Source organism: Lissotriton vulgaris, chromosome 9, assembly GCF_964263255.1.
Source record: "Lissotriton vulgaris chromosome 9, aLisVul1.2, whole genome shotgun sequence".
In the NCBI taxonomy this organism is placed as follows: domain Eukaryota; kingdom Metazoa; phylum Chordata; class Amphibia; order Caudata; family Salamandridae; genus Lissotriton; species Lissotriton vulgaris.
Window position 1 is genome coordinate 1067702532 of NC_141697.1, and position 15730 is coordinate 1067718261.

Genomic DNA, 15730 nt, shown 5'->3' on the forward strand with positions numbered 1-15730 from the left:
CCAAGCCATATGGAAATCAGCCTTGACCCTGTTCGTCATGGGAACAGTCCAGCCTGAACTGCCAAGCCAGGTCTACACTGGACCAGAAACAAGTGTCCTGGGACTGGTTTCGGGGTAACACCCCTCACCAGCCTGGCTAGCTTCAATCAAGTGGCAAAGTGAGTAGGGGACCCAAGTCTGGGCATACCCTGCCAACTTAGGGCGAAGAAAGCAACCACAAGGAGATGATGAACAAAGTGCTGAAATGTTTCAGACACTCACCCCCAGTCACAGATCTGGGTTAAATTCTTCATCATTCTTTAGCTCAGTTTGTCACCTTAGTTCAGACCCAGCCATATGCAAATCAGTCTTGATCCTGTTCCTCATGGGAACAGTCCACAATGAACTGCCACGTGTGTTTGCTTTGTGGAGTAATATCTCCCGCTAGTACTATCATATGGGTAAAGGAATGTTCCCGGAAAAAAATCATTCAAAAACTCAAGTAGTTTGTCTTCTAGAGCTTCTCTTGAAGAGGGTAAATTACAAATGTTAGTTATTAAAACCTTGTATTACGGGTACATGATAGGAGGATGCCCAATATATTTAGAGACGTGGAAGGAACCGTCTCAAAGTTGAAAACTAAGGTTAGCCTCAGAAAAGTAGCCCGCCCACCCTTTGGTCTACCATGCGACGCTGGTGAAGCATGTACAACGAAGCCAGCCAATTCATCAAGACAAGCATTCCCAGAGACAAATAATATGAGAGGAACCCAACATTTTAACCTCATTATCAAGAACAGAGCTTATCTCTGACACATTCCATCTGACTAAACTAGGTTGGCTTAAGGGAGGAGGCTCACAGGCTCATTTATTGACTATCCCTACCCCAACTATCTCCAGAGGTCAATCTGGCTCACTGATTGAGGAGAGTGCTTCGATCCTACTACTTAGCTGGATTCTAGGGGTGACCACCCATTGTAGGTCCCGCAGACAGTAAATATTTCACATGATCCATAATTTGGTGTCCCATTACCACATAATCTTAGTGGCCCTCTCACTAGTAATGTTCTATAAAGTAATTTGAGGTCTGTCAGTATGTTGATGAAACCTATATTTCACAGGAACCTATGAAATAATTTCCATATTTCAAGGAAATATGCACTATGTATAAATATAATACATAACATGTAAGTTTGTAATATGGTCTAATAGTGCCAACATTGGGTTCTTGTGACATAATAGACCACAAGGCCGAAAGCCGAGTTTTTATGAATGTCACCAGAACCACAAGATCGCAACTTATGACCATATTATGCATGGTATCTGTTATTTAATTTTACTCTACATATTTATTTTGAGGTGCTACCTTGAAAAGGCCATTTTCTTCAAAATGAATTTTAACAATGGGTGCCGAATATTTTCTTTATTTTCCTTAGTAAAGTAGTGATACAGTGCTTTCTGTCAGAGGCTGGGATCTCTTTGAAGTATAAATACAAAAGCACTATTTCTCACTGTGTCAAACAGCATTCAACTCTATAACCCTCTCGTTACAGACACAGGCATCTGAAGTGATAGCATTGACAAATTGAAGTTGCGTAGCATAAACGAAATCCTTTACCACAGATAGCTTTAACTTGCATTTATTTTTTATTTAAAGTGTGTGCATCATTTTATATGCAGTTCCCTGACAATGAAAGGGCAACAAAATAGTTACAGAATATTTTATTTGCTACAGTCACGTATTTGCCCTCCCCCTTCAGTTGCACTCAAAAGCACAGTTCCCATATTTTATTTTTTTGCACTATAACCACTTGTTATCATACAATGTGAATCCTGGCTGCTGCTCACCTAACCTTCTGTTGGAAATGTAAACAAGCTTGCACTGCCCCTGCCTTCTGGCTGATTAATAATTCAATGACGGGAGCATATTGCACCATGGCTGGCTTTACTTGACAGCGACATCATAATGCAAACAACACCGGGTAAAATAAGACAGGATTCATACCACAGTACTGCACCGCTATTAAAAACATGGAAATACGTTTTCCAGTTCTAGTGATCCTAGTGAATAAATAGGATTTTAAAATCTCAACCGCTTTCACAATTTTTTTTATTATATATTATGATGCTTATTTTAAGGTTTGGCTTGACAGAACAGCTGCCTACATTATATATTGTTAGCAATGCTTTAAAATATACTTAAACTGCACCAAGAGGAGTTTTGCTTTCTCACCTCATTCTATTGGCTATTTGGTATATCATCCCATCTTCCAGGAAGTGCTTCCATTAGAATAGATGATAGACTGTTTTACATCTTGAAAGCACACCAAGACATGGAGAACCCTCCTTTAACACACCAAAGCCTCCTCACTTCTAGAGATACGCAGGAAGCTGAGGCCTGGCTCGTCATATAAGCCCCTTAGGGCCGCACACCTTTCCTTTGTTTGTCCACGGGCCTGGATACCCTCTCGGGTGATTAGTGCGTTATACAAATCAGAATAAAATACATGAAACTTTTTGTCCAATTCAATTCCTTATCTAGAGTAGGCATTGTGTACAGAAAGCAATCCTTATTTGCTGCTCTTTCCCAGTACTGGCAAAGCCAGCATGGCTGGATTTAATACTATATATAACCAGCATTTGAGCATGCAATACATGGGAAGAGCATTTGTGAATGTCTGTTTATACTCGTTAGCACATTAAAGTAAGACCTATTGTCTTTGCCTGCATTTGTTATTAATTAAGAGATGTTCTATTGCTGAAGGTTAGGGAATGCGACCACTCCTGGGCGGTGCAAAAGAGAGCACAATGCGCATGAATGAAAGGGCACGAGTTAGTTAAGCAGTTCTAGTTCATCATCTCCCTGGAAGCAAAATTTGATATTGGAGAGGATATGCTTCCAGGACAAATTGCATTTTCAAGGCTTTCTATCTCCAAGTAAATGAAAATTGAATCTATGACCTTTCAATAGCCAATAACTGCATCATTATAATTGTTATAAATGTTCACCAGCTCATCAGAATATAGGTGATTGCTGAAATTTTAAATTAAAATAAATTCTATAATTATAGAACTGATTATGAAGCGGCATGCTCTTTGAAGAAGTGATGATGCCCTAATGCAGTTTAATTGTTTTTGTGTCTAAAGTAAAAGAAGAGAATGGAATTCAAGGACATATTCTGTTAGTCATCGAGATCAGAGTCTGTCGTGGTACAACAGCCAGCAGAAGTAAGTAAGTCTGATATGTTAACAAACACTTAAGTCTGGACTGGGTGAGCATCGTGTGAACGTGTAATTTGGGGACCTTCCACCTGTCAACTGAAGGCTGCAGCAGTCCTTAAAACCTAAAGTTAGTACTACCCAAAAAATATGTAATTCCACCGTCCGAGAGTAACTGAACAATAATATTTATAATTTGGTTTTACATAGTGCTTCATAGCATACTTCTGTTTCTTAGCGCTGTAAACAGCAGATGTTTCAGAGTCAAATGTTCAAATCACTGAGCTATTCCGTCAGCTTAGGCTACTTTTATGAGGAGCACCCACCCATTCTGTCTATCTACTCCCCTGCTTTTTGCTATGGGGCAAACCATGGATTATTACATAAGAAGCTTTTTGGCAATATATTCCTATTGTACTGTGTAGTGCTATTTTGAATGGTTCCACAATGGCCAGTTCTGCCCAATGTTTTCATTTTTTTAAGATAGAACTTTAGAACGTTTTGAAATACGTACACCACACCCCTCGTTTGCATTATCTTTGAATTTTATTTTTGTCACAAGGGAAATGCGACTTATTTTCCTTTAAAGTGCACAACTCTCTAATAATCTATAAATTCCATTTTCTTGTTGCCCTTCTTCAACAGTTCTTTAAGTTTTATATATCAAGCTTCATTATTTAAAAAAGTTGCATAGTTCTAATCTTTTGTTTAGCTCAGTGCATGTATTGCCAAACATAGGATGGCTTGTAATTTATTGGGGAAGGGAAAGGGGTTGTAAGCAGGTTCAAACATCATTTTGAAAGTTGTCCAATTCTCCCCTCCAACTGGCCCGGGGTTCATGCAGAAGGCAAGCAGCCTTAGCAGGTGTAGATTTTCATACCCTCGAAAACATTCCTTCAAATTCTTATATCCAAATTGTTACTTATAGGATCGTCTATGGTGACCAAATTGGAACACACACATGATTATTTATTTATTTTATTTATTTGAACTTATATTGCGCGCAGCTACCCTCAATGGGTTTCCCGGCACCAGAGATAGATAAAAGAAAGAAAAACAAGCATAAGGCCAAAAAACGGAACAAACAGTGCAGGGAAATTAGTTGAACAAAAGGGTCTTCACTTTTTTACGAAAAAGGAGAAGATCAGTCTCGGCTTTCAAAGCCGGCGGAAGAGCGTTCCACATCTTTGGGCCAAGATAAGCAAACGAGCGGCCGCCCATTTTGGCCAGTTTAATTCTGGGAACAGAGAAATCGCCTCTACTGGAAGATCTTAAAGTCCGACCAGGCTTATAGACTTGGACAAGGTTCTGCAGGTATTTAGGGGCAGAACCCTGCCTGATTTTAAAGAGGAGGCATAAAGTCTTACATTTTACACGGTTCGGGACTTTAAGCCAATGAAGGTCACGCAGAGCCTGAACTGCGGAGGATCTCCGGGGTACATTGCACAATAAACGAGCTGACGGGTTTTGCACCACTTGAAGCTTATTTATAGTGGCCTTATCGGCCCCAAGATAGAGCACATTCCCATAGTCAATGCGAGAAATCACAAGAGCCTGGACGACAGTCCTCCGAGTAGAGCAAGGCAGCATCCATAGGATCTTCTGCAACCATCTTAAGGTGGAAAAACAGATTGCAGCGACCTTTGTTACCTGCTGTCTCATAGAGAGCCTATCGTCTATGAGGAAACCTAGGTTGAGGGCGACGGGGGCTGGATTCGACAAAGGACCCATATCACTGGGCCAATGCCGAGGGCCCCACAGATCTTTATTCTTGCCCAGGATAACAACCTCGGTCTTGTCACCGTTGAGCTTGAGCAGATGGTCGTGCATCCAAGCAGCAACGCGTGACAGGCCAGATTTCAAGGCAGAGACCTCATGGCCCTCACTGCTGGAAAGAGAGAACACAATCTGCGTGTTGTCGGCATACGAATAGATTGTCAACCCGGCGTCCTCCACGATGGTAGCAAGGGGTCTGATATAGATATTAAACAGCAGAGGGCTGAGAATCGACCCCTGGGGGACGCCGTATGCTGATGGATAGACAGCAGATTCAGCTTCTGTCGATAACACCTGAAAGGTGCGCTCACCTAAAAAGGAGGCAATCCAGGCCAGCGTAGATCCAGCAACACCAAGGGAGCGGAGAGAGTCAAGAAGAATGGAATGAGACACGGTTTCGAACGCTGCACTCAAATGCAAAAGGATGAGTGCAAAGGTCTCCCCGCGACCGAAGCCTCTCCGTCACCCCGAGGAGTGCGGATTCAGTGGAGTAGTTAGCGCGAAACCCAGATTGGGACGGATGAAGATATCCCACGTTCTCGACAAATTAATTAAGCTGAGTGTTCACATGTCGTTCCAAGATTTTAGAACATACAGGCAGCAGGGATATGGGCCTGAAATTGGTTAAGTTAGAGGTGTCCGCGCCGGTCTTTTTCAGCAAGGGAACAACCATGGCATGCTTCCACTCCTGCGCCACCAGAGACTCTGTAAGAGATGTATTTAGGAGTCTCATTAGGACTCTCCGTGGCTCGAGGTCCAGCAGTTTTAGGATTTTCACAGGAACAGGGTCCCGATGGGATGGGATTATTGGGAGGAGCTTCCCATTAAGTCCTTTGGTCCTGAGGTGTATCTGATGAGAACCATACCCATTAAAAAATCTTGCCCAGTGCCTTACAGTGTTCACCTTTCCATCCCTCTCTACTTTATGGGTTATAATATGAATGAAAGATATCCTTCAATACTTATAACTTTTCAATAGCCCAATTGACTCAAAGGAGCTAGTAATAGGAGTTACAAGTTGCATGATAATGACTCCCGGGTCCAGATATTACTAGCTAGGCAATTCGCATAGATCAAGGTTTCCCTTTCAGACTTTTCTGTAAGTCGAAATCCCCCAGTGGAGTAAGCATTTTTTGTTATTCTTCAAACTTTGCAAAAGAAGGGCTAACACTAGCCCCTACAATGTATTGCAAATGTTTAAACTATGAAAACGCTCAGGGAGTGCAACCTCCACAAGCAGTTATGCACTTTTTATATTGAAAATCCTTTCGGAAAGGGCAGGCAATCATTATAGTAAGGCGTTTTCATTTTTTTAAGTCTCATTGGTGGAAGCCACAACTCCACAGTGATATACACTGTTTCTATGTTTATAGCCCAGTCAGGAGAATTCAGGATTCAAATGGCACTAGAATATTTTTCATGTCATTAAAATTCATGTCGAAGCATCCTAACACGATACGAATGCAGGCCCTTAGGATGAGGGCAGACTTTGTAGCTTATTGCAGACATTTTATTTTTTTCAATCCTACTGAATATAAGTAATCTACTTCAAGGCATTGCTGAGTATTTTTATGTTACCAACATTGAAGGAAGTGAGAAGGCCCTTTCAGAACAGAATTGTAGTAACGTCATCCTTTTTGCCCTGATACCCCCCATTTTTTGACTGATACTAGTGGTTCCTGACTCTGCCATTGGTTCTGCTAAACAGGCCCAAGGCCAGAGCTCTGTCCTTAAAAGGTGTATGGTAATTGGTGTAATTGTAATTGGCAAAAACAACCTACCTGTAAGCCCCTGGTATATGGTAGGGCATGTAGGTGTAGGGACCCCAGTGGAATGTATGCACTTAAGAGTGCCCTGATGTGGTGTCTCATGTCATTTTAAAGCCAGGCCTGCCTTTTAGGCTGGTCTTAAAAGAAAACTGATTCCAAATTCGACTGTGGCATTAAAAGTACTTCCAGAGTTCAAAACTACCTTTTTATTCAATACTAGCAGCCCGTCCCGACGTTGTCCGGGTATGAATTGCTGCCGGCCAGTAGTATATTGTTTTGTAGGATTTCGTTTTGAGAGCATTTCTTATCTGTGACAGGCCTGTGAAACGCTCCGATTCACAGTGCACTGCTGATGCACTTAAGAGTGCGCGTTCAGTAGTGTGTGAACTCGAGTTTCCCTACTTTATTTTTCCTTGCAATATTATATAGCGCAAACTCGACAACATGGCATGAGCACCAATTTACATTACAGAAGAACACATTCATTTGTGGTAGGCACAGGGAGACAAAGCGATTTGCCTGGAATCATAGGATGTTGAGCTGATGCCGAGTTTTGAACGTAGCACCTCAGCTCTAAAGTTCGCAATTCTAGAACTTGTGGCGGGAGGTGTGTCTAAAAGTGTATGTCGTTGCTGGCCATCAATGAGAGAGACCTGTGCATTTTTGAAATCGGTGGTGAAAAAATATGAGTATGTTGCTGGAGATGTGGGCCGCCGTGCCACCAATGTACTTACCGGGGATGGGTAACCACCCATTATTCCACAACTTTCTTTCCGCATACCAACACTCTGCATACTTTCATTATGAAAGTACCATGACTCCGCAATGCCATTATAACGCATGGCATTACATTTGATACGCTTTTACCACGCATACATTTACAACGAAATTCGTCGTAAATGCATGAATGGCAAAAGCATGTTTTTTTAATGTTTGGATACGGTAAGTATGGGTATAGGGGTATATGTTTTGGGTACTGAGGTATATGTTTTGGGGTGTTTGGGTATGTTAAGGGTTCAGATATAGTTTTTGGTTATGGGGTACAGGGGTAGTTTTAGGGTTTAAGGATAGGTATAGGTTTTGGGGTACAGGGGTATTTTTAGGGTTCAGGGCTAGGTTTGAGTTTTTGGGTATAGGGGTATTTTTAGGGTTCAGGGCTAGGTTTGGGTTTTGGGGTACAGGAGTATTTTAAGGGTTCAGGGCTAGGTTTGGGTTTTGGGGTACAGGGGTATTTTAGGGTTCAGGGGTAGGTTTGGTTTTTGGGGTACATGGGTATTTTTAGGGTTCAAGGATAGGTTTGGGTTTTGGGGTACAGGGGTATTTTTATGGTTCAGGGGTAGGTTTGGGTTTTGAGGAACAGGGGTATTTATAGGGTTAAGGGCTAGGTTAGGGTTTGGGGTACAGGGGTATTTTTAGGGTTTAGGGATAGGCTTGGGTTTTGGGGTAAAGGGTATATATTTATAGGGTTAAGATGGGTTAGTGTTTAAGGGTGTTGTGGTATTTTAAGGAGTACGGGTGGGTTATGATTATGGGGTGCAGGGGTATTTAAAGGGAGCAGGGTGGACACCCGGAGCTGGAATGTACAGAACCTGGAAAGAAAAAACAATGAAATATTGGGCACAACGCTCACTTTTTTTTCCCGTAATCCCGAGCCCCGCACACGCCCATGCCCCCAGCACACGCCAACAGCACACAATAAGAGACATGGCATGAAGGGCAGATCGTACCACACACCCCCAGAATTTGTCACACCCCCAGCACACGCCCACAGCACAACGCAGACACGCCCACAAGGGACTACTTTGCTGGCACAGTTCTTTTACCTTTTAAATGTATATGGAGGGCGTCTGCATAGCCTATGTTCTTCTGCTGCAACTGCCCTTTCCAACGCTGTATTGGATGTTGTGATTTGTACTGTGGTTCCTGAGATTACCCGCCTCAAAGGTTTGGGCTCTCTCTTTATTATATTAGTATAGATATGTCACCCCTAAGGTCTGCCGTAGATGCTCTTAGGGTAGGGTGCCTTATTATAAAAAAGCAGGGACTTATAAATTGTTTATATGCTCTGGTGAGGGAAAACAGCCAAAGTCGTTTTTCCCATTGTAATGCAGCTAGTTCCATAGGATAACATGGGAATGATTTATTAAAAGTTAATAAGGTTCAACTTTTGATTGGAAGTAGCTACCAATATCATCATCATCATCATCTATATTTCATCTAAAAGCAAAAAATGAACAATATACATACAGAATAAAAACACATAAAATGTAATTCATCCAATTGGCATCGGAGGGGTCAATTGCCAACAGTGCGAGTTGATATATAGTTTAATACAAACAATACTATCATAAAACAATTAATTACCACCAATAAAATGTTTGATAAAAATCAGTGCAGCTAGGGCTTTCTTAGGCAATTCGAAGCAAGAAAGGATATTCATGTATTAGCTTTCTTGCCCATGGCAGTAAAGTGTAGGTGCTACTATGAGATTCCAGCAAGCAGTACAAACATAAAACAATCAGTTACCATCAATAAAAGTTTAGATAAAAATTGGTACAACCAAAACTTTCATGGAGCAAATTAAGTGTCAGAAAATATACATCTATCAGCTATCTAGCACAAGGCAATAAAGAGCAGGTGCTGCCAAAGGCAGAATCAGTTGAGGGACCCAGCTTCTTGACAAACAGAGGCAGTATTTAACTGGCATATTTTCTGCCTGATCCTCGTCATTGATTGCAGATATCATGAAACTGTAAAGACAATGTTTTGCCTCTTTTTTTTTTCAGTAGTCGGAGTGCCTCAAAATATTGGCAAATTCAGGCAGAGCAGCACCAACTACCTTCTCTCCCTTAAAAGTAAGTTGGGCAGAAGAACAGGGCAATCTCCTCTGTTTCCTAGATATCAACACAAGAAGGGTAAGCCCACCTGGCTAGATTGCCTGTCCGAGCCCACCTATGAGTAAATGAAAAGAGGGGTAAAGTGCCATAGCGGAATTGACGGTAAAACTTCCATGCAGCCACAGGCTCGATTTCATCTAGAAATTGCTCCACCCGGAAGACATCCTTCACCTAAAGGAAGGTGTCTGTCAGGGTCCCACAAGAGGGATTTGCCTGCATTAGGGTTTGTCGAAACTAACCTAGTTCCCCTGGATTGTTAGTTTGTTATTCAACAGGCCTGATGATGGGTCATCTCACAATATCCAGGTTCCTGACTTTTTGTGGGTTTCCCTGACATATGTGATCCACTGAATATTTTTAGAACCAGGTAGGCCCAGTATCTCTTCCAAACTCTGGTGATAAGATAAAAGGTCAGGAGTGGCCCAAATCCTCCTCCAATTGAGGACTGGTCTCGTACCTATCCCTTTGGAAATTGGCCTCAGCCCCAGATCAAGTCTAAGGGGTAGTAAAGAGGTGCAATTTTTTACAAATACTAAGGCCGCAGAATCCTTGTAACCTTAGAGCTTTGCACCATGTAAGGCAACTCTCTCTGTCTGCTGTTTGTAGATATGTAGCGCTAGAAGAATTGGGCAAAATTGGGATCTGTGATGCATTTTACCCAGACCCCCCAGTGTGTTGCTCCAATTTAAGCCTACATCTGTTGATGTGGTGATGCCAGTCCAAGTTCTCTGTGAGAATCAACCCAAGATACTCAAAGTTGTGCACTTGCTACCGGGGCACACCCTTGAGCCTGGAATGATGTCTGTTAGAACAGCAGGGTTTGAAAACCAAATGTTTTGTTTTTGCCACATTGATTTCCAATCCCCGCCATCTACAAAAGATTTCAAAGCAATCCAAGGCCCTCTGCAGCCCTGTGGGAGACTTTGACAGTAGTATAGTGTCATCCGTAAAAATCAGGGCAAGAACCCTCTCATTGATTCAGTTGGGCTAAGAGCCTGTTTACATAAAGGGTGAAGAGGGTAGAGGCAAGTACACATCCCTGCCTAACCCGTTTAGCGACTGGGAGCTTGTGTGTCATCTCACCCAGTTGGCCACATCACACCTGTACATAATTATGTTCATGCAGCCTTATTATAATGGTCATGAGATAGGAGGGGACACCCATGTATGCCAGCACTTGCCAGAGTAAATGTCTGGGGACCAGGTCGAAAGCCGACCATAGGTCCACGAATACTACATAATTCATTCATTCATTATTCCTTTATTCTGTATTTAGAAAATACCATAAAAGTACAAATTATACAGTTAAAATACGATAAAATACAATTCATGAAAAGATACATTGGAGAGAGTTAACAAGCAATTCATTCAGCACAACCCTCTTGAGTTCCTGAGTCTTAAATCGACCTTTATAAAATTCATAATACATAGCAGTGTGAGGGGATCATTAGCCCTGTGCAAGAATAAAAGGGCAACCTTAGCATGTCTAAACTTCGCCAGTTTTAAAATCCTTACTAAAAAACTACGCCTAGGTAAAACATATAACGGACATAATAGTAAAAAATGAAGGGTATCCTGCGGAGACCTATTGTCGCAGCCGCATGGACCCTTCTGCTCAACAGTTGAAGTAAAACCTGGTGGATCAGCCAGTAAATGATGTAAAAGGTTGAGCCTAAAACGAGTGATTAAAAACCTTTCCTGCGCATTGTGCATAAGAGCGAGGTAAGGTTCCATTCCTTCTCCTGTCTTTACCATTCTGTGAGCGCAGACTGTGGTCTTACTAGCTTCCAAGGCCGCTCTCCGTGATACTGCAGTATTCAAGAAAATTCTTTTGATTCTCTGTATATCTTGAGGGATAATTGCCGTAGGGGTTATAAAAAGATCCTTGCTCCCAATTCCCTCAAGGGCCATCTTCACGTATTTCAGCAACGGAATACTCATTCCTTTGTCCCTATCTAAGCAGTCTCTGATGATTTGTCTGCTCAGGCCTGGTTCCGTGTTGGTCCAAATTTTTAACCAGGCCATCAAGGGTCTGACCTTATTCAAGTCCTCTATATATACCCTCCCTGGTTCCTCATGAATGATATAGGCGGGTATACTTTGTGGGGTTTTGAGTACCCTTTCCCAGATATTTGTTCTCCTCTATCTGTACCTGATGGGTGCATATAAAACCCCAGACTTCAGATCCATATACCACTTTGGAGCAACAGATTGAGCTGTACAAATTCATAACCTGTTCTGGGGACCACCGACCCAGCCTACGTCCAAAGTTCATTATGGCCCTAGTTGAGGCCACCAGTTTGGAACACCTCTCTTCAATTAAAATTTTGGAATTTAAAAACCCATCAAATAGCATACCAAGGTAGAAGAAGGTCTGTACCTGCTCTATTTTGTGAGTGCCTATGATATAAGAAAACTTCTTGCAGGATTTAGATCCGGCCAGCATAACATAGGACTTTGTTAGGTTGGCCGATAAATCTAGAGTGTCCATAAAACTGACAAACCCATCTATCAGAACTTGGAGACCCTTAGGGGTTCGGGCTAAAAGGACCGCATCGTCTGCGTACAGCAGCACTGGGAGCCTACTCTGGGAGAGTCTACTTTCAATAACCCTAACGCCTGATCCAAGTTATTAATGTACATAATTTAAAGTATCAAAATAATAGTTAATATATATATAATATAAATTGCCACAATCAGATTTATTATAACTATTTCATGAAAGTAGTTTTAGAACTTGTAATCCTGAAGTTACCAAAAACAGTCCAGTAGCAGCCTCCTCTGACAGCGGGCCTCTGACAGCCTGAGCCAAGCTGCTCCCTGAGTAGGTGTGAAGAGGCCTGGGGCTAAAACAATAGAGCCATTTGGTGAGAGTAGATTTGGTTCCTGGAGAGGCACAGATGTCACAGGACCCAGGCCAGCCCCCACTTCCATGAACCCAGCCGGATGGGAGCCCCCCTAAATAGATTAGGAGAGGGGCTGGAAGGGGAGTGTAGGGAAAGGTTATCCACACTTGTGGGTTGGGGTAGTTAAACAGAAACTCCGAGGAGAGAATGTCCCCATTTGGATTCTTTTAGAACTCTGCATTCTGAGTCAAAAATATGACACACTTCCCAGAAAGTGGTCATAGCAGAGGCTGGCAAATTGAACCCCATTGGTTGAGGGTGTGCCCCTCTTCCAGCCCAGAATGAGGACTAAATATGGAAGATCTGCAGGAGCCCCTCAGATCTCTGCCTGGAACATCTGGAGAAGAAGGACTGCCTTCTGCACCCTTGGACTGCACCACAGAAAACTGCTACTTTAGAAGCACTGCACCTGCTGCACTCTCAAGGCTCCACACAAGAAGGCCTTGCCTGTCCTAAGGGATAAGGAGTGGACTCCCTGAGAAGCAACAGGCAGTAAAGTGCTGGAAGAAGCACCAGCAACATCCACTGAAGGACTACTCCAGCTGACCGATATTTTCCTGGACTGACCAGGTGCATGCGGGAGATTGAGCCCCTGACCCCAAGAGGCAAATCAGAGCTTCTGAACCCTTGGCTGGTGCTAGTGAGCACTTTTTGGCCCTATGGAAACATTCTGGAGGAATATCTGAAAGTTTGGGAAAGTTTTGTGAAAAGTTCCAGAAGACTGGCATCGACAACAAGAGTCAATCCGCCAACGTCGAACCACGACCATGTTGGTTTGTCCCGCTGGAAACTCCAGAGCTCTACACAGTTGATGACAAGGACAAAACTTCCAGTGCTCACTGAGGTATCATGCTTCAGCAGGCTGCCGTCATTGATGCAATTTCTGGACATTGAGAGAAAAAGCTCCCAAAAAGGGACTAAGCACGAAGATAAAATCTTGACTGGTACCTACCGCTTAACCTATCCGACTTGTACTCTATCGCGGTTGGCCTAAAATGTTGACTTCGTCCCATTCTAGCACAACCAGATACCTGGGAGAGGGCTTTACGTTTTTAGGTACTAGAAAACACATCTTTTAATTTAGTCTTTAAAAATTCATAGCTCCATTTCCCTAATTTGGAATTTTATCATTTTGGTGTCATTTGAAAAAACAATTATTCTCTATGTTTATTATTTGGGGTTGCATTTGTATTGTGTTGTGTCTTTTACTTATTCACTGTTTTGGTGATATTAAATGCTTTACACACCTGTCTCCTAAATTAAGCCTGGGTTCTCGTCTGCCAAGCTAACAAGGGTTGAGCGAGGATTCATTTTTTTAGACTTGACTGGATCTTATTAGTGATTGTGGTATTATTGCTTTCTGTGGGTAACTGCCTGCATCTACTAATAATCTACTAATAACCCACCTTCCTACAAGAATATATTTTCAAATAGATAAAAACAAGGCATCCTCATAGAGGACAATGCATATCCAAATGGCGTTGTTGCATTGCTACAGTAAAGTGTACTGAACAATGTACCAGCTGTACACTGTGTTTAACTCTGCTGCACCGGATGTTGGGAAGCATAGCTCTGCCCTCAACTCCTTCACTTTAATAGTTACATGGGCCATTTCCAGAGTGTGCCTAGCTGTCATAACTGAAACATTGATCTCATGAAAAAGAAACATTGTAAGTTGAATTTCCCATAACTACTTACACCACACACAACCCACTCATACTTTGTGTATGTTATTGAGGGATTTCCCCTACAATTAAATCACGAGCCTGAGTTTCAGATATGCTACTTTTCTATGAGGACATATTATAAATTGTTTCTAGTTAATCCAGTAGAATGAAACTCTCCTAATTTCATAAGCACCGATCACATTCCATTTTAATTTCAGTAAAAGTGGAAAACTCAAATCTACCACAAAGAGAGCAGAACAAGAAACTCATCAGAAAAAAAGAATGTTGATGGAGACAAAAAGAGGTGTAATAGGTCCTTTGAAAATAGGTTTTCAGTATGTATTGTTTTGATTTGAAACAAAATGCAATATGTCCGCAAACATCCAACTACAAAATGCATACATTGTGGGAGCACATCTTGAGAAATGTATCATGAGTGCAAACACAGAAAATAACTTCAAATAAAAAATCTAGTATCAGTCAGCAGACATTTATTACATGTTAGTTGTAACTAAAAAACGCCAGGCTGATTACACCACAGTGCTTCTGGAGGCAGACTTATTTGAAGCATCACCATTACTCATGCATGCGACGCTTTAACTGCTGCTCTACAGTGAATGACATTCTATGATAAGAGTATGGACTGAATGTTTAATGCACTGCTAAACATTTTAAGTCAGCGAGAGCAGCCAAAGGTGATAGATAGCACTGATGGTTATCACTGTGCAGAATGTGAAATCAAGACTATGTCTGTATCCTGCACCATTTAACTGCACTTAAAAATCACTTCAGGGTATTCCCAAAGAGGCACCAAGAAACAGCGCATTTACTCTCAGGTCGTCAATATAACTATGCTCAACAAGCATAGAAGGAAAGTAACAAAGTAGCTGATTCACTCAGATGTGCACAAGTATGCAAAACATATATACACGTGGCACAAATTGATGCAAATTTCCTAATTTCTCAAAGAGGACACAACAGTTTCGAGGGTGTTAGAAAAGCCCCTAATATATGTGCAGGATCCAGGTTAGTGACTGTCTCCTGCATATTCAGTGGGGGGGGGGGGGGCACATCCCTTGTGGTGCTGGGTACTCATACCTCGGTATCTGAGGGCCAGAGCCTGATATCTGGGCCAAACAGGGTTCATCCAGAGGTGCCGTAGACAGGAACAGCTACCCCTCTTTTCCGCAAAGAGACCCCACTAACGGTTCACTCAACGTCAGAAAATTGACCACTGTGCTTCTGTGTTTGCTCTTGCATTACATTGGAGATTTGGGACTTGTATTCATGAATCTTTTAGAAGTTTAAGGATGTAATGTCATTGGATGTAATGTCATTGACTCAACCACTCCATCACTGTTTTTGAAAATGCAGAAATTATGGATTTGACGAATTTCTGCAAGACTGTTCGGAATAGACACAAAAGTTCACAGAATATTCTTATTATCATGTAAGTTGTACACTTAGGGAAGGGGGCAATTCTATTTCCAAGCAGCTTACATGTATACTAGTCAGGTT